Consider the following 19,746-nt stretch of genomic DNA (forward strand, 5'->3'; position numbering starts at 1 on the left):
CAGAATCTATGAAGAAATACAAAGGAAATTGATTTAACTGTATTCTTGTTTAAAGACAGCATGGATTCTAGAAACACATGTTTAGTGTTGGCACATTTGTCTCCTCCAAAAAAGAAGAGAACAGTGTAATAAGAACGCACATTGAAGGTGTGTCCACCGATTATGCCCTATTGTACAAACTGTATGGGTTTTCAGATGTATACTCTATGAAATGGTGAAGAAATAATTTATTTTGTTTATATGGACAATTAGGGTCTTTTTTATATGTATCACTTGAGCTGTATAGCTTTTTTTATGATTGCGATAGACATTAAAATGTGTGTTATTTTTTGAAAAGTCTTGTCTCTACCTGTATTTTGAATGGGTAGCATGTATGTGTAATTGGCAGATGCGACAGACAAACCCATAGCCTGAAAGGGAGGAAGCCATTTTTGTGGGATTTTCTTGTTACAAACCCTATAAAGCGCAGGAAAATACTAGCTTATGCTAGAAGGTACAGAATAGACATCCTATTTCTACAAGCGACGCACGAAACAGCCAAAATAGTCGACTCGTTTGCTCGGGAATCGGGTTCCCTGAGAGTGGGCACAGGATATTAATCACAATGCACAGGGGTGTTAACCATCATACACCCCCGAATGGGCTTCCAATTGTAAATATCACTGACTGATCCCAAGGGGAGTTACATGATCATAGGGGGCACCCTACAGAACCAAGACACAATCCTAATCAACACATACGGGCCCAACATCGACACACCACACTTCTACTTACATGTTATGTCACTGGTAGCATCCCTCGGCGATGCCAAGCTCATTTGGGGCTGAGATTTCAATACTGTTCTAGATCTCCGGAAGGACAGGTCATCCAAGCCCCCTAGACCCCTCTCCAGGGCCGCCAGGACAATCACACAGTGTACATCAGAGTTGCCGCTGGTGGGCGTGTGTAGGGCTCTTCACCCAGCAATAGAGGAATTCACATTTCACTCCTCAAGCTCACAAATTGACTATTGGTTACTATCACCCGGCCTGGTCTCGCAGGTGTGTAGCTGCTCTATCCTTCCAAGAACACTATCGGACCATTCGCCGGTACTTATCGAGCTACAAAAGGCTGACGAGTTAAGAATACAACACAGATGGCGAATGCCGCCGGCCCTCCTGCAAGACGAAACAATCATTGAATCTCTGAGGGTGGAAATCTGTGAGTTTCTTTAACGCAATGCAGGGTCGGTCTCTTCGCCGGCCATAATCTGGGAAACTTTCAAAGTATGGACGAGAGCCAACTGCTATCCAAAACAGTTGGTGTGCTTAAAACCATCAGAAACAACCTCAACCAAACAAACTGCTCTCCGCACATTAGAAATAACACATGCATTATCAACTAGCAGGGAGACCCTTAAGCCACTGCAGGAACAACTGGAGAAGTTCAGGGCCTTGGCAGAAAGGGAGATAAAATATATATCGCAGCTAACTAGAGCCTGACGGTACGGGGAGGGCAACAAAGTCGGGAAACTGTTGGCGTCCCTAATAAAACTGGAACTGGGGTTTAAGCCAATCACATCCATCATGGGCACGGATGGGGCTGTACACACGGAACCTGATAAAATTAACGAAATCTTCTCAGACTTTTACTCCGAGCTGTATGGGAATTACCGACCAAGTGTCGGCACCGGAGCTGCACCAATACATGCCCTCTTTCCCATTCCCCAGGCTAGAACATGCGGAGGTTCTTGAAACCCCCCTTACGCTGGAAGAATTTGCCCAAGCAATTAAAGACTTGACTGCTGGTAACAAGGGGAAAGCCATCACAAAACAAGGCAGGAGATGTTTCTGCAGAGCTGACTTTTACAAATGTTTATCAACGGAACTGGCCCCCAAGATACTCGAGATTTGGGAAACATCTATGGAAACTGGCACTCTCCCCTAATCTATGAGAGAAGCTACTATAACCGTCCTGCTCAAACCTCACAAGCTGTTATGCTCACCTGGTATCCACGGGGGCGCCACACGATGCTGGATGGGGTGTCTGTACGCTATCTCAGGCTTTCTCTGCCTCGTTATTTGCTTGCCTGGTGAGGGTAGCGCCTATCACAGGAGAATGGAGCAATTAGGTTTGGGTCCTTGGTGGGTGAAACTCCCACCTCCCCCTGATCCCGAATCCCCTTCCCCTGGGGTTATTTCTCACCTTGGATTGATGAGCGTAGAGCTCTCCGTCCTGCTTCTCTCTGCAGGGGCGTGTTGAGTGCGGGCGTTCCTTTGGACCTAGTTACTTCACTGGTCCGTGGGCCCTTGTATCGTGCCCAGACCGGCTATGACTCAGACTCTTCTTGCTGTCTTCAAGTGAGTTATAGTGTATTTTCCAGTCTCTAATCTGTGCCTTTCTCCCCTCTCCGTTGTGTCCTTCTTTTCGATGTTGCTTTTCTCTGACTATACAATTTCTCTAATAATGTCTTTTGTTTCCACAGGTATGGCTGCGGTTAGAGTTCTTGACGAGAAGCCGCATGAAGATGAGGAGGCAGCGCCGGGCAGCAAAGATTACAGGTAAGCGTTGATGTGCGGAGCGCAGCGCTGTTAATGGATTTATTGCGAGTGTTGCTAACCTGCTGCTTTTGTTCTCTCTCCTCTTTCTCCCACCGTTGCAGGTTGCAGTGATGTTCCGGAGTGACGAGCGAGCAAAGCGCGTCAGGCTCTGCTGCTTACCCAGGTAAGTGTTGGTAGTAATGCTGTTTTTGTTTCTTCCTTCATTGCAGGTTGCATGAGCTTCTGGAGTGGCGAACGAGCAAAGTGCTGAATGGTTTTAGGATCCGCTGCTTACCCAGGTATGTTTTGTTAGTAATGCTATTCGTGTTGCTTCCAGGTCGGTGATGGCGTCAAGATCGAGGGTTTCAGGATTGGCCCGGAGGTAAGCAGGAGCTAGACACGGTGAGCGTTACACTGCAGGAGTGCAGAATAACGCGAAGCGTGTGTTCCAGGTTGGGCGTGGCTTATATAGCCAGCCACACCTTAAGGCCCCGACCACACCCAAAACACTGGTCTGCATAGTTCAGTTCTAGCAACAGAACTGTGCTACAGCCCTCCATGTTGGGTTTAGACCCATGACTGATACTTGTCCTACTCCTGATAATGAGCCTGGCGCCAGAGGCGCCAGGACTGACTCCAAGTGTTATCTTTAAAGGCCCTGGGGGCCCCTTTTTAGAGCTGCAGTCCCGCTGTTGCTGGGGGCTGTGATGCTTGAGGGGGCCAGGGGCATGAATCGTGACACAAGCCCCTGCAAGATCCCAAGTCATACCATCCCCTATCGCTCATTAACACTGACACGAAAATATTTGCGAAAGTCATAGCAAATCGACTCCTTCCTCATATGAACAAACTGATACACCTGGACCATTCTGGTTTTATACCAACCAGATCCACATCCCTGAACCTTAGAAGATTGTTCCCGATTATAGCACTGCTTAACCCGAATGCAGACGCAGTAGCAGTATCACTTGACGCCAAAAAAGCATTCGATTCTGTTTCCTGGGCATACATGTATTGATTACTGAAACACATGGGTTGCGGCCTGCATTTCCGAAGGTGTATTCAGCTATTATATAAAGACCCCAAAGCCAAAGTACGTACCAATCATAATCTGTCCCTTGCCTTCACCCTTCAGAGAGGTACGTGGCTGGGGTGTCCCCTATCCCCATAATTTTCGCTCACACAATAGAGGGGCTTGCAGCATATCTACGCCACAAACACTCACATCGGGGTATTCCAATCCACGTGCATCCCCAACTTATCTCACTCTATGCAGATGATACCCTGTTGTACCTGCTAGACGCCGAAACAAACCTCTTACTAGTCATCCAAGACGTCACAGAATTTTCCAAATTTTCGGGATACAAAATTAACCAAGCCAAATACGAAATTATTCTTCTCACTGACTGCGTGCGCAAACGTTTGCCAGCCATGTCACAATTCCGATGGTCACCCGATGCCGCCCGATACCTAGGTGTTGTCATAGCTACGGATAGAAATCAACTATATGAGACCAGTTTTACCCCTTACATCTCACAGTTAGAAACCAAGCTAACACTATGGAGCAAGCACCCCATTTCGATATATGGGCGCATAGCGCTGCTCAAGATGGTAGTGGTCCCTAAATTATTCTACCTATTTAGCAATGTCCCCATATGGCCAGGTAAAGCTCTCTTTGAAAGGCTACAGAGAATGGCTCCAAATTTGTGTGAGGAGGGGGTCTGGCCAGACAGTCTTGGGCCAAGTTCAGCAAGAAATTTGGCACCGGACTTCAGCCAATATTACTATGTGGTGCAGGCAAAATATGCCAAATTCTGGTTCCAAGACAGGGAAGCATATGCCCGCATACAAGTAGAGAATCAATTAGCTGCCCCTAACGACATGCGCTCCATGATATTTACCAAATCATGCACAAATCCAGACCGCCTGGACCCAGTGACCTGCACCGTTCGAGCCTGGGCAGCTTTATACCATAGGGTGGGCTGTACATACCCATACTCTGCTCAACCCCGCTATGGCAACACATTGACATGGCCCCCTCCCTGGATACCGCGATGCAAATGGTCTGGGACGTGACTAAAACCCTGACATTGGGCGACATGTTTCCAAACGGGGAATTTTTACACTTAGACAAAGCATATAGTAAATTTGGTCAGTCTCGCAGTTACCCTGCAATATCATCACCTAAAGTCAGTGCTTAAACATAACTGGCCATCATTCCCCGCGGAACCGCAGCCACATCCTTTCATACTAGAGATAATGGCCCAGGAGGGCTTCAAGGAGAGCATCTCACAATTATATAGTAAGGTCCAATCTCACCCCCTCACAAGGCACCAGGAAATTCAAATGGGAGAGGGACTTGGAAACCGAGATCGACGAGACGCAGTGGACCAGATACTGACAATACACCAAGTCAGTGTCACTCAACGCCAATCTCAGGCTTGTCCAATATAAAATGCTGAACCATTTATGTCACCCCTACTAAAATAGCCAAATACGACCGATCCACGCAGGCCCTTTGCCCCAAATGCAGTCTTCCTGAGGCGAACTCATTCCACATGTATTGGGAATGCCCACCGACAAGGCAATTCTGGCAGGAGGCGGCAAAGAGCATGAGCGACATACTGGATACACGTATACCATCCATACCACTTAGGGGATATTGGTAAGGCCCCCATCAAGAAACGCAGACTTTTTGTGCTGGCTACCGCAGTGGCCAAGCGCAATATTGTTAGACAGTGAAAAGTGAAAACAGCCCCACAAAAGTGTGGCTTTGCAACCTATTTGACACATACGAATGTGAAGAATCATATACAACGGGTATAATCCCCATGAGCCGACCTAGAGACATATGGGCCCCCTTTAGGCGATACCTGAATTTCTCAACTCAAGATAATGTTGATGCGGTTTAGATAGACTACCAAAAATAACTGCATTGCCTCTAAAAAGGGGTCAACATTGTTTGTCTGAGTTTCTATCCCGCTCATTGATCTGTATTGAGTTATTGTTGTTGCTAATGTTATGTTCATGTCAGCTGGAAAATAAAGTTTAAAATTGTTTTTATAATAACCCATATTAATATTGGATAAGTCTTCTTTACCATTTTTATTCCATGTCTCGCCTGGCATTTTTTTTTTTTGGTCCCTAAGAACTCCCCCTGCTCCCCAGGTCTGAAGGTCCCTTGGGGCCAGAAGTGGAAACCTGCTCAGGTTTTCCAAATACTTTTCGCTTAAGATTTTGGCTACCTAAGGAAGAGACCTTTGTCCTATTAATGTCATTGGGTGGATATTTTGACCAATCCTATCTCAGTGCAGGAGGAGAAAAAAATTCTGATTGCCAATTTTTAGCAGGGGAAAATTGAGGGATCTGTGGTGGAACATTTTGTATTAACGTAGAGAAGTTGGGGAAATCCCTACTAATGACTACCTCTTCTGGAAGACTTGGTATATAATGGCTGAGGGTATGATTTGTTTTCCTTTAATGTTGATAGATACAGGTATTTAGGAATATATTTCATTATACCCATGTACGCAGGTAACTCTAACTAGTTTTTGGTTTTCAAGGTCTCTCTGCGAAATCAGGTCTGCTCCGGCTGCTGTTTTCCTGCTACCTGAATCCATCAAGGCATTTACTATCCTTCCATTAATGGAAGCCCTTTGATGGGTAAATTCAATAGGCGAGTGACAAAAACATACATTAACAGACTCAATATCGTCTTCTGGTTCCTACCATTCGTCTCCCATTCAATATCTTATTTCCATGGGTGGTTCTTTCTGATTCTTGGGGCAACTTCTACCTATGTGCCCAACCTCTTTACATGAATAACAGGTGGATAATTGGACTTTAGATATTTTGGATTCATCATTCCTCTCCTTTGATTTTGAATTCTAGTTTTCTAAACTCAGATTTTTCCCTATCCTTTCCTATCCATTCTCTAGTCTTGGGGAGATTTCCCCCTTGTTCCAAAAAGAACATTGTTGGACGTGAGGAACCTTTATGATCTTTTCTCATCAAATTTATGTAGTGAATTAAAATATTAATTGGCGTCTGAGTAGTTTTGTGCTGTTTCATTGGACAAAGTAAGGGTAGGCTTGTTCAATTGTAAGACTGTTTTCTGTATAGAGGGAGGTAGAGAGTTAATGAATTGTTCTACGGCCAACATCTCTATCAGCTCAGGTAAGGTTTTTTTTAGCAGTCCATAGAGAAACCGTGTTTTTGATTTGTTCGCCCAACTCTAAAGGGGTTTCTCCAGGATTCAGTCTGATGTTCCTTTTTTTGTTTATAAAAGTTGCTAGTTTGTCCCACTCTTTGCAGGAGCCCTTCCATAATATATGCAAAAGTAGTGTCCCCTTGGAGATTAAGTAATTGATATAATGTTTGTAATTCACCTTTGAGTAATGGGCCTAGGTAACACATTTTAAAATTATTTTCCCACCCAAGCTATATTGCTAATCGTCTTAAATTGCCTAAGTCCTCACCTTCTAGGTATGGTTGCAGAATACCTTGAGGCAACAGGGGTCTGGCATGAATGGCAATCAACATTTCCAAACCTGACTGGAGATGGGTTTCTGCTTGCATCTGATGGACTGCTAATTGGGCTAATGCATCCGTAGTGTAAAGAGAAAAGCATTCATAGGTGCATAAACCCACTGAGCTAACCATATAGTATATTAGGTCTAGAGCCTGCTGTATTAGAAGCTAAGACTGATAGCTTATTCAAATAGTGTACTAAATGCTGATATTCATAGTTTTATAGATGGCTTACTAATGCTTTAGCAGTGCTTAAACACCTAGCACAGTGAACTATATTAAACGTGAGCCCTCTTCTTAGAGAGGGTTAACTGCAATACTGGTATCTAGCTTCCACTTTTGCAAGAGGCTTCACTATACACAGACAATGGGTTGCACAGGAAAGCAGAGCTGAAGGCACGACCTTGGCAGGTGCAAATAAAACTGCATTCCTAAGGAATGCTTTGCAGCTATAGATGCGGGAGCGGTGAAGAGCACAGAGCAGAAGTGGATTTTTCCATTACAACACATTTTCACCACAAAGCTTCTAGCAGGTTGCATCACGCTGATTGGCAGGCCTGCCCAATAAGAATGCATACCCACATTAATCTGGAGGGACTCATCCAATGGGCTTCTGCAGAGTACACAGCGAAGTGCCCAGAACCAGCAACCACTTTGGGCAGGGGTTCCTAGTAGTCATATCCCACCTACGTGCTGGTTCCAGAGAGGGGCATGGCCAGTCCCACAGAGCACAGGTGCCAGGCGTGAGGGTGACTTGGGTCCTAGATGTGACAATCTTGTGCCAACATCCGCAATATCTAGGAATGTAAGACCTGTTTGTGTTCAAAGTATTTGTGAATCATGACTTGTATTCTATCCCATTCTGCTAAAATACTACTCAGTTATATAATTTGCTTGTTGTCAAGTAAATGCAAGTATATCACATTTTTTGGTTGAGTTTCCTCCAGAATGAGTTCATTGTGCTTTGCATAATACACGAACTAGAAATGGGGGGGGGGTGTCAGTGTATTTGGGCTGGTCCCAGAAGTGAGCAAACACCCTTCATACCACAGTGGCCATTTTATTCTCTCTCACATGGCAAAATATGCCCTAAGACTAGAAGCAGTCTTTAGGGACTCCCAGGGTCTTTTCCCTTAATGGACAAAGAGTTTTGGAACCTTTTGTAACGCTCACCTGGTATCCACGGGGACGTCTCTCAGCCTGTTCTGACCTCTTACGACCTCAAACCCTTCCCTGGAGGCTATTCGACTGGAGACTGGGCCTGAAACACAGGATTGGTAGAGTTTAACTCCCTATTGTCTCTGTGTGCTTGAACCCCTTCTTCTCCGGGGTCCAACCCTTCCCTTTGATCCACAGCTCACCTTGCTTTCTTGGATAGTGTGCTCTCCGTCCTGCTTTCAGCACAGGGGCGCGTTGATTGATGCGGGCTCGTTGCTGCCTAGTTACGTCACTGGCAAGAGTTGGACAGGTAAGTATAATGAGTCTTTTGAACAGTTCTCTAACTTTGTTCCTTTCCTTCCTTAGATGATGGCCGGCATCCGGGGATGGCGGCATGCTGCTGAGATGAGTAGCGCTGAAGGTGAGTGAGAGCGGGATGCACCCCTTTCGTATTTGTATTGAACTGAGTTCTTTTTCTGTGTCTTTTAGGTGCCGCAACGTTTTCAGCGTGGATGCTGGTTATGAAGAACAAAAGCGGTGAGTAAGCGCAGTATGCGGCGCCTCTAGATGTTTCCACGCTAACCTGGAGTGTCTTTTCCCTCTTGCAGATGGATGATAAGTTCCGGAGACAGAGTTCCCCCAGAGCGGCTGGGATTCAGGTAAGCGTTTGAAGCTCGTACAGTATTTAAAAATAAGCGAAGATTTGCAGAATGCTTCCTAATGCCTTTTTTCTGTTTTCCCCTTTCCTTAGGAAGCGGCGTGCCGGGATGGGAATGACACCCCCAAAGATCCCCGCAGAACAGAATGAGCGATGAATGATGGGCGGAAGCGCCGCAAGGTAAGGCTGTTCCTAACAGTGTTCTTGCAGGAGCTGAGTGCAGAAGAATGGTGCAGGCCTACTGGAGACCGATCCGAACACGGTGAGAGTCACGCTGCAGGTGCAGAAAACGCTAAGCATGTTTCTCAGCCTGGGTGTGGCTTAAATAGTCTCTGGGTATCCCAGGTGTCTCTGGGCTGAACCACACCCAAAAGACTAGACCGCACATGCATTTCTGGGAACCGAAATATGTGGGGGCATCCATCTTGTCCCCATCAATGCACTACAAGTCCAATCCCCAATGTTATCCTATGGGAGTGAGTGAGTCTGGTGCCACAAGCGCCAAGTCTGACTCCAAGTGGGTCTATGGAGGGATGGAGAGGCCCTTGAGGGCCATGTAGATGATCGTGGCCTGGCTCCAGCCTGACATCTTGGAGGGCTGGGGCCATGAAGGGCAGGAATCATGACACCTTTATGCATGATCCCCACCTTAAGAGCCATTTTATCTTCTGATATAGAAACTATTGAGTTTCCCAATGACAGCAATCTAAGCTCTGTATGGTTAAATCTAAACTTGGACACTGGCCCTTATTACGGGTCGGCGGTAACCATGCCGGTAAAACTGTCAGGAGCCGCCGTACCCGTAAACAGTTACTGGCGCCTGACTTGCCAGTAACACCAGAGTATTACAACCCCGGGGGCCGGTAAGTCAGTGGAAATGGGGAACATGTTACCGGCGACTGAGTCCCATAGGACTCAATGGGAATGGGGAACATGGAAGCACCGGCACCGTTAATAATGGTGCTGGTGCTTCCGTGAAAGTCTGTGAGTGGGTGCCGGTCCGCCCGGCAAGTCAAACCTGCCGGGCGGGAGGGCACCCGGCCCCCAGAATTGTACTTTGCTGTTCCGGAAACAACGGCGCCGGTAAGCTTACCAGCACCGTTGGTTCTGGACTGGCAAAGTTGTAATGAGGGCCATTGTCTATCAAATACTACTGGATGAGACAAACATTTATGAAATTGGGTTTTGATCTATTTACGGTTAATGGGGAACATTTGAATGTTTCTTTTTTTTGTTTACTTTATCCGCTTTGCATCACAATATTAAAGACATTAATCATTGCATTCAACTTATACAGTCCCAAATAGAAACAGTACAATAGGTAAGGTGCCAACAGTAGAAGGACTCAATTGTCTCTCACTATGCATAAACATAGAGCCAAGCTTAGGCTACTCAAGTTGGGAAGCTATCACCACATCAAGAATAAAAGAAATATCAGACTATCACTTCCTCATTACAAAGACTGGAGGGGGTTTCTGTGCAGTAGCACCTGGAGCGTTCCAAGTGCTGAATGGGAATATGGCAAAATACTACTTTATTATCAGTTCAATTAAGTAGGGAAACCTGGCGAATAAACAGATTGTAGCTAATCACACTCAACGCATTTCAGTTACACAAAAGATTTTATACCTCAACATGCATTAGCTTTGACGTCATCCTACGTGGCTAACAGTAAATACCTACCGGGTGGAGGGATTGGTTAGGGGAAACTTATGTACCTATAGTTTGAGTGTTGGTATCATCATTGGATGCCCCTTATCTGGTAGGCACGCCTTGAACAACCTCTAACTAAGTAAAATACTGATAATATCATAACAGCAGCGTAAAGGCTTCTACAGCTATCTATGGATCACCATTACATAGACCCTCATGATTGGTTGGCACTCACTTCCAACATTGGACATTCGGCTTGTTGGCAGCACGTAAGCAATGAAACCAGGTGCAAGAGAACAACGTCAGACAACAGCCTTTCTTAGCTAATTAGCCTACCATCTCTCATCAGTTAGGCCCTAAGCCAAAGCTTCTTCTTTGTGGTTGACCTTGCTGGCTGTTCTCTTCCTCAGAACTTCAAAGGTACATTGGTATCTTGGTCTGGAGCTTTATGAATAGGCCTTATTTTTCAGTCCTGAATCATTTTGTGGGATACCATGATTTTGTCCATTCTGTCCTTCTAATTAGTGCTATTTGATTCAATTATATTGGGTGCTATTGCTCTCCTCTGCCTCTGGGGACTTGGTTGCTCCATCCTGCATGTGCTTTCTGCATCTTTGATTGTACAATACTTGGCACTCACAATTATATTTCTCTTAGATTAAGTAAAGGAATTAATGTTTTACATACACGGCTTATCCACTTCAACTCAGTTTGAGCCTTACAGTTGCTTCTTGCTGTGGCATACTTGATTCTGAGCCAAGCAAATACCTTTTGTTCTTGCACAAATCTGTATTCCAATGCCTGTCAGTTCTGCAGCTTTGGTCTTTCTCCTCTCAAGGCTTTTCGCTTACTTTTATATGATGCCGACGTCCATGTTCTCAACATGGCTGATTTACTTGCATTATATTTCCTACTTCAGAAAGCTTCCACATTGTCTTATCTACCTTGCATGTATGTGTGTATATATCTACTACATCTCTGGTCACTTATCTTCTTAGTGCATATGGTTTTCTTCATATTCACATATATGTTTACTTCGTCCCTTCATTCACATCTTCGTTCTCTAGATATCCGTAAAATCGAGTTCAGTGCATCCTCATCTCTTCTTCATGACGTCACTTCACATCTGTCAGACTTTACTTATAGTTCTTCTATGCCCAGTAGTGTCTGCAGGCTTATGTCTACTGCATCAGTTCAGGGATACATTTGATACGGTTGTCTGAGCGCATAATGTCTCTCACACCTCGGATGCGGTATTGGATGATACCGAATGACATGCACAGTGTTTTCTTGCTGGTCTTCGAATGACAGAGGTGAGGGGGTAGGTGCTATAAATGACGTGTACATCTGGCTCTCTACAGTCCCCATTCCCCCCTCTGGTCAAGTCCTCGACCACCTTCTCTATTTTCTTCACCTTTTCTTCACACTGTGGTTTCTTTGGGATCCATATCTTTGTTATCCCCCCTCAGGACACCTGCATTCTTTGTGTTCAGCCACACTCCAGGTCATATGGCAACACTCCCCAGTTGGAGTACAGAACACTCAATGCCCCACATTATTCATATGATCCTTGGGATAGTAAAACCTTGTTCCTGGGGGTGGCATACAGCTTCCTTTCAGGTGCTCACGGGTGGTGTTCTGTCTTTGTTTGTCTATCACAACATTTACATTGATCATTATCTTCATTCCAACTGCTTTCTTCGCTGTCTTCTTATCTTGTACTATAATTATTCTTAAAAGACAGAATCCCAGCAATACTAACACTAGTAATGCTCCCAACATTTTCCCAGCATCTTCTGTGTTTTTATCAATGCATCTTCATTAGGCTGAGGTCATTCCACAAGTATCAAAATCAGTATGCAATATCAGCCGAATGCATGTGGAATTACTGCTTGTCAGGTTTAACCACATCAATTGTAAACGCTGTCTCATCTTTCTTTGTAATCCTAAATGGGAAGGACAGGTACTCTATCTGTAAAATCGAAATATGAATGGTCTGAAGTAGTGTATGACTTGTGTTGATTGTAAACGCAGCTTCACTTTAAGGTGCTTTCTATTATTTTTAATATGTAAATGGAAAGATGAATTCATTGTATGATTTGATTTAACTGTTTTTTTTTCTCCTTTCCTTGTATTTTATGTCCTTATTGCTTTTTGTGTATTTCGGTTTGTTGTTAAAGGTTGAATTGACTTTTAACCAAATAAGCATCTTCATATGGGAACGTTTGCTTTGACATCCATCGTAGGGTTGCCCACTTCCCTTCAAATTGTCCTCTTGATTTGTCCTCTTGGCATGCATTCTGCTAGAGGACTGAGACACTTCGCATTGTGTATAGGTATTTCTCTTGCTATAAATATTCTGGTTGTGCTCATGGCATAAGGGATGAGAGAATATGCATAACATCTCTTATCTGACGTTCCTCTCCCCACCTTACTCATGTGCTGGTACCATAGGTTATTTTTTAAATCGGCCGATTTATCAAGATATGTATTTATATCCTGATAATCTTCTCCCTCATCCCTCTTAAGTTGGTTAATATGTTTGGAAATATCAGGGAATAGGAAATGCTTTTGTTAGGAATAGATGTATCATTGTTGGACACTCCATCTGTATTGTAAAACATAATTTGACAACATGCTATAAGAAAAAGGAAGTAAAGACTATACATTGTACACAATATAGCTACAAGAAATATTGCAAAAGAATTCACACGCCATACTGCATTTTGCGTATTAATCGGTCTTCTTGTTAGCAATATGTGTCTCACAAACTGGGAAGATTCCCATTTTCCTTTATCAACGTTTAGTTCCTATTACTCATAACAACCACACTTTTATATAACAGAAATTGTAATATTATTGCAATGATGATCCTGTGAATAATGGGGGCTGACTTAGGATTTCCCAAAAAGGTGATAGCAATGTTTCGTCTCACTAGATCTCGATAGGATTGAAGTATATATGCAAAAAGAGCACGCAAGAATGTGTGCAATGCTATAGGCAACATAAAGTGTTGTGTGCTCTTCTTTTCTTCAAAACATTGTCTTTTACCTAAAAGTAATAGTTCTGTAAACACTGAAAAGTCATTTGTTGCCCTTTTAAACTTGGGAATGATGAAACATTTGAATTGTTTTTATTTTGATGACTCCTGTTGGCTCTTGGTAGCCGATCTAGTCTGCATGCGCATAACTTCTTCTCTTGCTTCACTGTCAATGGGTGCCGTAGGGGTACGGGTCTCTTTTGTAGAGCTTTACATCATTCAGATGCTTGCCTTTCATGGATCTTCATGGCAGTGGGGGTGAACTCCTCTACTAGGTACGGGGTCCTTCAAAACGGGGCTTATTCCAAATGCAGAAAACATTTTTAAAGAGCACTTGGTCTCCAGGATACAAACTAGGTGGTTTTAACAGTTCGATAGGGTTGAACGTTTGGCTGTCTTCTTCAATCTTCTTCCACCCTTCCCTCTGATTTTGATCTGTTGGTAAATAAAAGAAACACTTGCGGTCATTTTTTTCAAATAATTATACATCTCATCCCCTAATGTTTTTGCTACACTATGAGCATCAGTTTGTATTCGATTGGGAGGAGTAAGGGGTACTCCCATGTGGCGTCCAGTCACCAAATCATGAGGAAACAGATGGTGATCTGAGCCAGGCTGGTTTCTTAATGCAAATAGGGCAAGGGGTAGGCAATATAGCCATCCCTTTTTCAAATTCATCTTTATTTTAGCTGTCCTTTCTTTAAGTAGTTAGTTTAAACGCTCACAAACAACATTCGCCTGGGGGTGATAAGCAGATGAAAATGTATGCTTTATACCTAATAGAGTGATTTGTTCAAACATCTCATTTACAAAATGTGGCCCATTATCAGAACGTAGGACTTTGCAGAAACACCTCACGTATGAGAAAATTTGCAGCACATGTGGCATCGGGGTGCGTGCATGAACCGGCCTCAATCCATTGGGAGAAAGGACATACTACTAACATACATCTGTAGCCATTGCATGTTTGCAACATATCCACATAATCTATATGCAGATGCTGAAAAGGACAACTGGGTTGGGGTATTGCTCCTCTGTGTTTGCAAGGTATGCCCTGCTGTGAATTTCAGGAAGACAATGCAGTTCACAATAAATTGTGCCACGTGTTCTAACAAATTTGGCAAAAACCAGTCATCTGCGATCATGGAAGCAAGACTCTCGCTAGTAATATGCGCAGGATAGTGAAGCTGATCAAGTGCAACTCTCAATAATATTAGAGGCATAACTGGCTTTCCAGTACTATCTTGTCTCCATATAGCCTCTGGGGGGGGGATAAAGAACACCCCTGTCTTTTCCATAAATCCTGTTCCGCTTGTGGAGCTCGAAACTGCAGCTTGGTTAACTGTACAATGGACAGCAAATTAAAGCCCTCTTTCATCATCATACATCGTTCTGACATTTGCTTAATACTTTCTACTTGAAAATTATAAATGTTGGGAAAATATGCTGCTCTTTTTGCTTCAATGTGTCTGCCTTCGTCACCACGAGAAATCATGTATGCCCTTTTAGTATGTGCTGCGCACTTCACCACAGCGATAGCTGATGGGAGCTTTAGTACCTCACTAAGTTTGTCTAATAGCGATGCATGTTACACTGGCGTGCCGTCTGCGCAGAGGTAGCCCCTCCTTTTCCAGCGTGAAAATCCTGCATGTATAGTTGACATCACATATGCGGAATCAGAGTACACTGTCACTTCCTCATCCTCTTAGCTCTGAAGTGCGTCGATAATCGCCACTAATTCTGGAGCCTTTGCTGAACAATGTGAAGGCAGTCTTGCACTTGTTACCACTTCAAATTCACCATTTTGTTTTAACCTCACAACTGCCGATCCTGTATGCCTTTTTACTGTTGAGTACCTATCTGTGCTTCCTTGAGTCCTTTCAAAAGTGGTTTAATACATGTACTGTAATCAAAAACCCAGTCCCTACAATAATTACATAGGCCTGAAAAGGGATGCATTTCCCTCACTGTCTCAGGTCTTAGAGGTTTCATAATTGCTTTCTGCTTTTTCAGGTGTCACTTTTTTCTATACACAGTACCTCTTCCTGAAAATACTGTAGTTTCTCTTTGTTTCGTTTTCCTGCCAATACTGTCATTAACTGGACTGAATCTTCTCTGCATTTTATTCTGTCTCACTGCACACTAATATGTCATCTATGTACTGGATTATTGTGTTCTCAAGTTGTATGTTAGCCAGGTCCATCTGAAGGACCCTATTAAAGATCGATGGGGACTCACAGTACCCCTGTGGTAATGTTTTATGTTTCCACTGCTGATTTCTATACGGAAATGAAGTCAAATCTTGGGAGTTATGTGAGACAAACATGGTATCAACAGTTAGACCTTTGTGTTCCACTTTCAGGCTCCCCTGGACTAGACGAAGTTGTCGGACTGCACGGTCCACCCATTATAGGTCGCGCAACCCAGGCCTGGGGCTTCTAGCTCTGTCAGTTCTTGTCAGTTTACTAGGTTTGACTGGGCTTTACCTGCTCTGGCCCTTTAAAAGTGTTCCTTTCTCATGTACAGTCTTCTGCCGGCTCTCACTGGGTTTCTTGATTGCCAGCGCCACTTTGTTCACACTTCGTACCTCGCACAGCTCCCCTCGGGATGTCAATTTACTTCCTTCAGTCCACCGAGACTTTCGACAACGTAATCTTTCTTGCACAACCACTCGCACACGGTTCTATTAGTTTGTCTTGCCGCACACAATGCTTTCACTCTGAAGGCTTTGACAATGGGTTTTCCCTTTGTTCCGCTTGCACTTGCTATATAGTATTTAGCCGTGCATATCACATTGCGAGTCTCCCTATGCTCAGACTCCACGGCAATAATTTCGCTGACGCTTTTAGGCTATCTGCTTTCTGAACACTGCAGCTGAGGTCAGGGTCTCACCCCCTGCCCCTCAACACTCCTGGCTACGGCCGGAGAATGAGACCATCCGGCTTACACAAGGAAAGGTCGGCCCTGTCCAAGGCATTCCCTTTTTAACCACACTGGCTCCCTGGAGACACGGCTCCCTCGCCTCTTCACCCCAGAGTCTCTGCTCTGCCACAGGGTAACGTGCCGGCTCATCAGTCTCCTGCAGCTGGTTTGCTCTCTGCCTTCTTGCTGCTTGCTTCCAAAACGCCAGTTCTTTGTAAATCAGGGAATCCCCTGCTGGACACAGCCACGCAGCCTCCCTGTTGCTGTCTCCCACTGCAGCCTCCTGCACTGCTGACTGCCCCACCTTTTATACACCTGCAGCAGATTAACAGGCTGCAGATGTGTGGTAAGTGTAGAGCCTGCCTGACCTTCTATTACCCAATTACCTGGGCATGCCTGTCCTTTAGCTCTGAGTGAGTTGGATATTAAAGGGGCAGTGGTTCTTTTCGTATTCCTTTTAATGGCCTGCAGGGAATTGGCACTCTCTTTGAACCTTACAAAAAATCTCCCCATTCAGCCAAAAGGTACTGAAGGTCAGGGTGATTCTCTGGGGTCAGTACCTTTCCCTGAGGAGGGTCCTCTGGCTCTTCTCCCTCAGGAGTTGAGTGTGGGGTCACCACTGGGCCCAGTCCCTCAAGAGCTTGGTCCACATTGGGCACTACGGATACAGTATGTAAAGAAGGGGCCCCTTCACAGAGGTGGCCTTCTTGCTCTTCCTTTTTGCCTTGCGTTTCCCCTTTGGCTTGGGTAACTGACTATCAGCCAGACCCTGTTTGACCTGAGACCTAGTGACTGCAGCAGCAGTCAGGGGGGAGGGGGCATTGGAAACCAACCCCAGTTTAGCTAGGTCATTTCACAGCAGCACCTGGCCAGACACATGATCCTGAACAATCACTGGAATTTGGGTTGACTTGTCATCCACCTGGATGATGACTAAGGCTACAGTGGCATGTCTGGGAGGCCTGCCAGCTAACCTAGTGGTTCTCAGAGGAGCACCTATAAAATCTTCTTGCCTGAGCAGGGTCCTGTCCACCACTGTCATGCTAGCCCCAGTGCTTATCAAACCAATGGAAGGCTGCCCATTTATGAGGACACTTCTGTCACACTCACCTGTGTCTCTGCAGGAGCGATAGAACACCCCCTTTGACCCTGCGTACACACTTCCCTTATTCCAACTTGGAGGAAGTGCCTGTCAAACAAAGAGATACACACTAGGATCTGGGTTAGCTTGACCCCCCTGGGGCTCCCTCCCCCTTCCCTAGGAATGTGCTGAGTTGTTCCCCAAAAGCTCACCTTGGTTCTTAGGTGCACACTCCATCCTGCTCTCCGCAGGGGCGCAGTTCTATTGAGAGGAATGTGTAGTCCTACTCACGTAGGTGTGATGGCCAATGTCTGTTTTGCCAATGTTCAGATGTCCCGCTGTTCTGACTTCACAGCGAGTTTTGTAATGTTCTAATGCCAGTTACTTCACTAGCAGGTAAGTGCGCCTCGCAAGTGAAGTAGCGCTGAGATTTCGGAATTGCTCTGGTATGATACTGTTCTTATTTGTCTTTCAGATGCTGCCAAGCGTAGAAATACCAAAGGTACCTTGGGTAAGTATGCGCAGCGAAATGAACCTTGAAGGCCCGGTGAGAGTGCACCGTGTTGCTGAATTGCAGATCCGGGGAGTGTGCGCAGCGTTACTGGTTTATGCGCATCGAGTAATGTTCTTTCTTTTGCAGGAGTAGACTGATGGGTGCTCAAGCTATGAGCCAGGATGCAAGCGCAGCGGGGAGAACCTCGATGGTCCGGTGAGTATGTGCGGCGTTGCTGATTTGTGCTCACCGAGTAATGTTCTTCCTTTCTTTTGCAGATGCCGATGCAGGTGTAACCCCGTGTCCGGACGAAGATTGCTGCTCGACGAGTGCACGGTGGAAGATCCAGAGCAGGTAAGCAGTAGCTGAAGCATGCGGACGGATCAGGAGCACAGTGAGAGTGTTGCTGATGCAGCTTACAGTAAGCAACACGAAGCACTGGAAGAATCTGGGGCGTGGCGTATATAGCCAGCCACGCCCAAACACTAGAGAGCACATAAATTCCCATACACTTTCTTTTTGGCAACAGGAAGTGGTAACAATGAACAGGAAGAGACTAACAATAACATGAAGTAACTATGCTCTGCTAACTAAAGGAAGTTATCTATTAGGGGTGTGTGCGTGTGTACAATCCCAGCCTGATTCTACCCCACTGTGGGTGTTTGTGTGTCTATGCCAAGCCTGCTAAGCTTTGACCCAGTTTGCCCCAACTGTATGCCTGGTACTCATGACAACTTCTCATAAATCAGCACTTCAGAGTGTACTGATCCCAGGCACCAAGGGAAACTAAGAATATCTCTGCAGGAGCACCAAAAGTGATTCGTGGAGAGGAAGTGAGGACAGTGGCCTTCACCTCAGATATAGGGTAAGAGAAGGTCAGGCTGACAACCTGGACACTGTGAGAATCCAGAAGGTGTCCCACCCGCTAGTCCCCGATGGTCTCTCTCAGATGGCATGGGCACGGCCATCGCATTTGGATCCAGACCCTGGGGGTTGACCAGTGTGGGAGGATCACCTGGGTAAGGGGTCTTGTGGGAGTGGGACACCTGATGGCGAGATGCAGTATCCCCCTCCATGTAATACCTTTCACCCCATCCTACCCAGTAGGATATTCAGGAACTCTACCCCCCCACCCTTTCCCTTCCCAAACACTTTTACACAGACAGCCCGCTCTGGGAGAAAACAGACTCACATCCGAGCATTGTACCTGACATGTCCCTCTACTATGGTCATGCAAGGTCAGCCAATTACTGGTAAGCACTCACACCTGACTTCCATTAAACTTCCCCAACACAGAGACTCCACTAGGCCTGTATTATATTTTGATGGTCGTAGTTTGCTCCCATCCTTAGATTTTGGCTTAGATAGGCGTTCAACCAACCCATTGAAGTTCAATAAACACCATTGAATTGTGATAACTTGTATTTGTCTTCACTGTTTGATACCATGCCTTCCTTGCAACACCAATTGCTTTACCATTAACCGTAGGGTCACCCTTCCTGTGGTCCTGGGCCCCACACTCCCAACAAGCACCAGGGGTGCAAGGAACTGGACTAGGACCACTAGGCGTCTGCTTTACAGCAGGAGGATCACTACTCCCATCCCCATAGGATTTATCCCCATTAGATTTGTGGACCTTAGAAGAGGGAGGTTTGTGCTTACTCAACGTTGGCTGCTTTTTAGACTCCTCAG

Source organism: Ambystoma mexicanum, chromosome 5p (genome assembly GCF_040938575.1).
Source record: "Ambystoma mexicanum isolate Mex_15411 chromosome 5p, UKY_AmexF1_1, whole genome shotgun sequence".
Classification (NCBI taxonomy): domain Eukaryota; kingdom Metazoa; phylum Chordata; class Amphibia; order Caudata; family Ambystomatidae; genus Ambystoma; species Ambystoma mexicanum.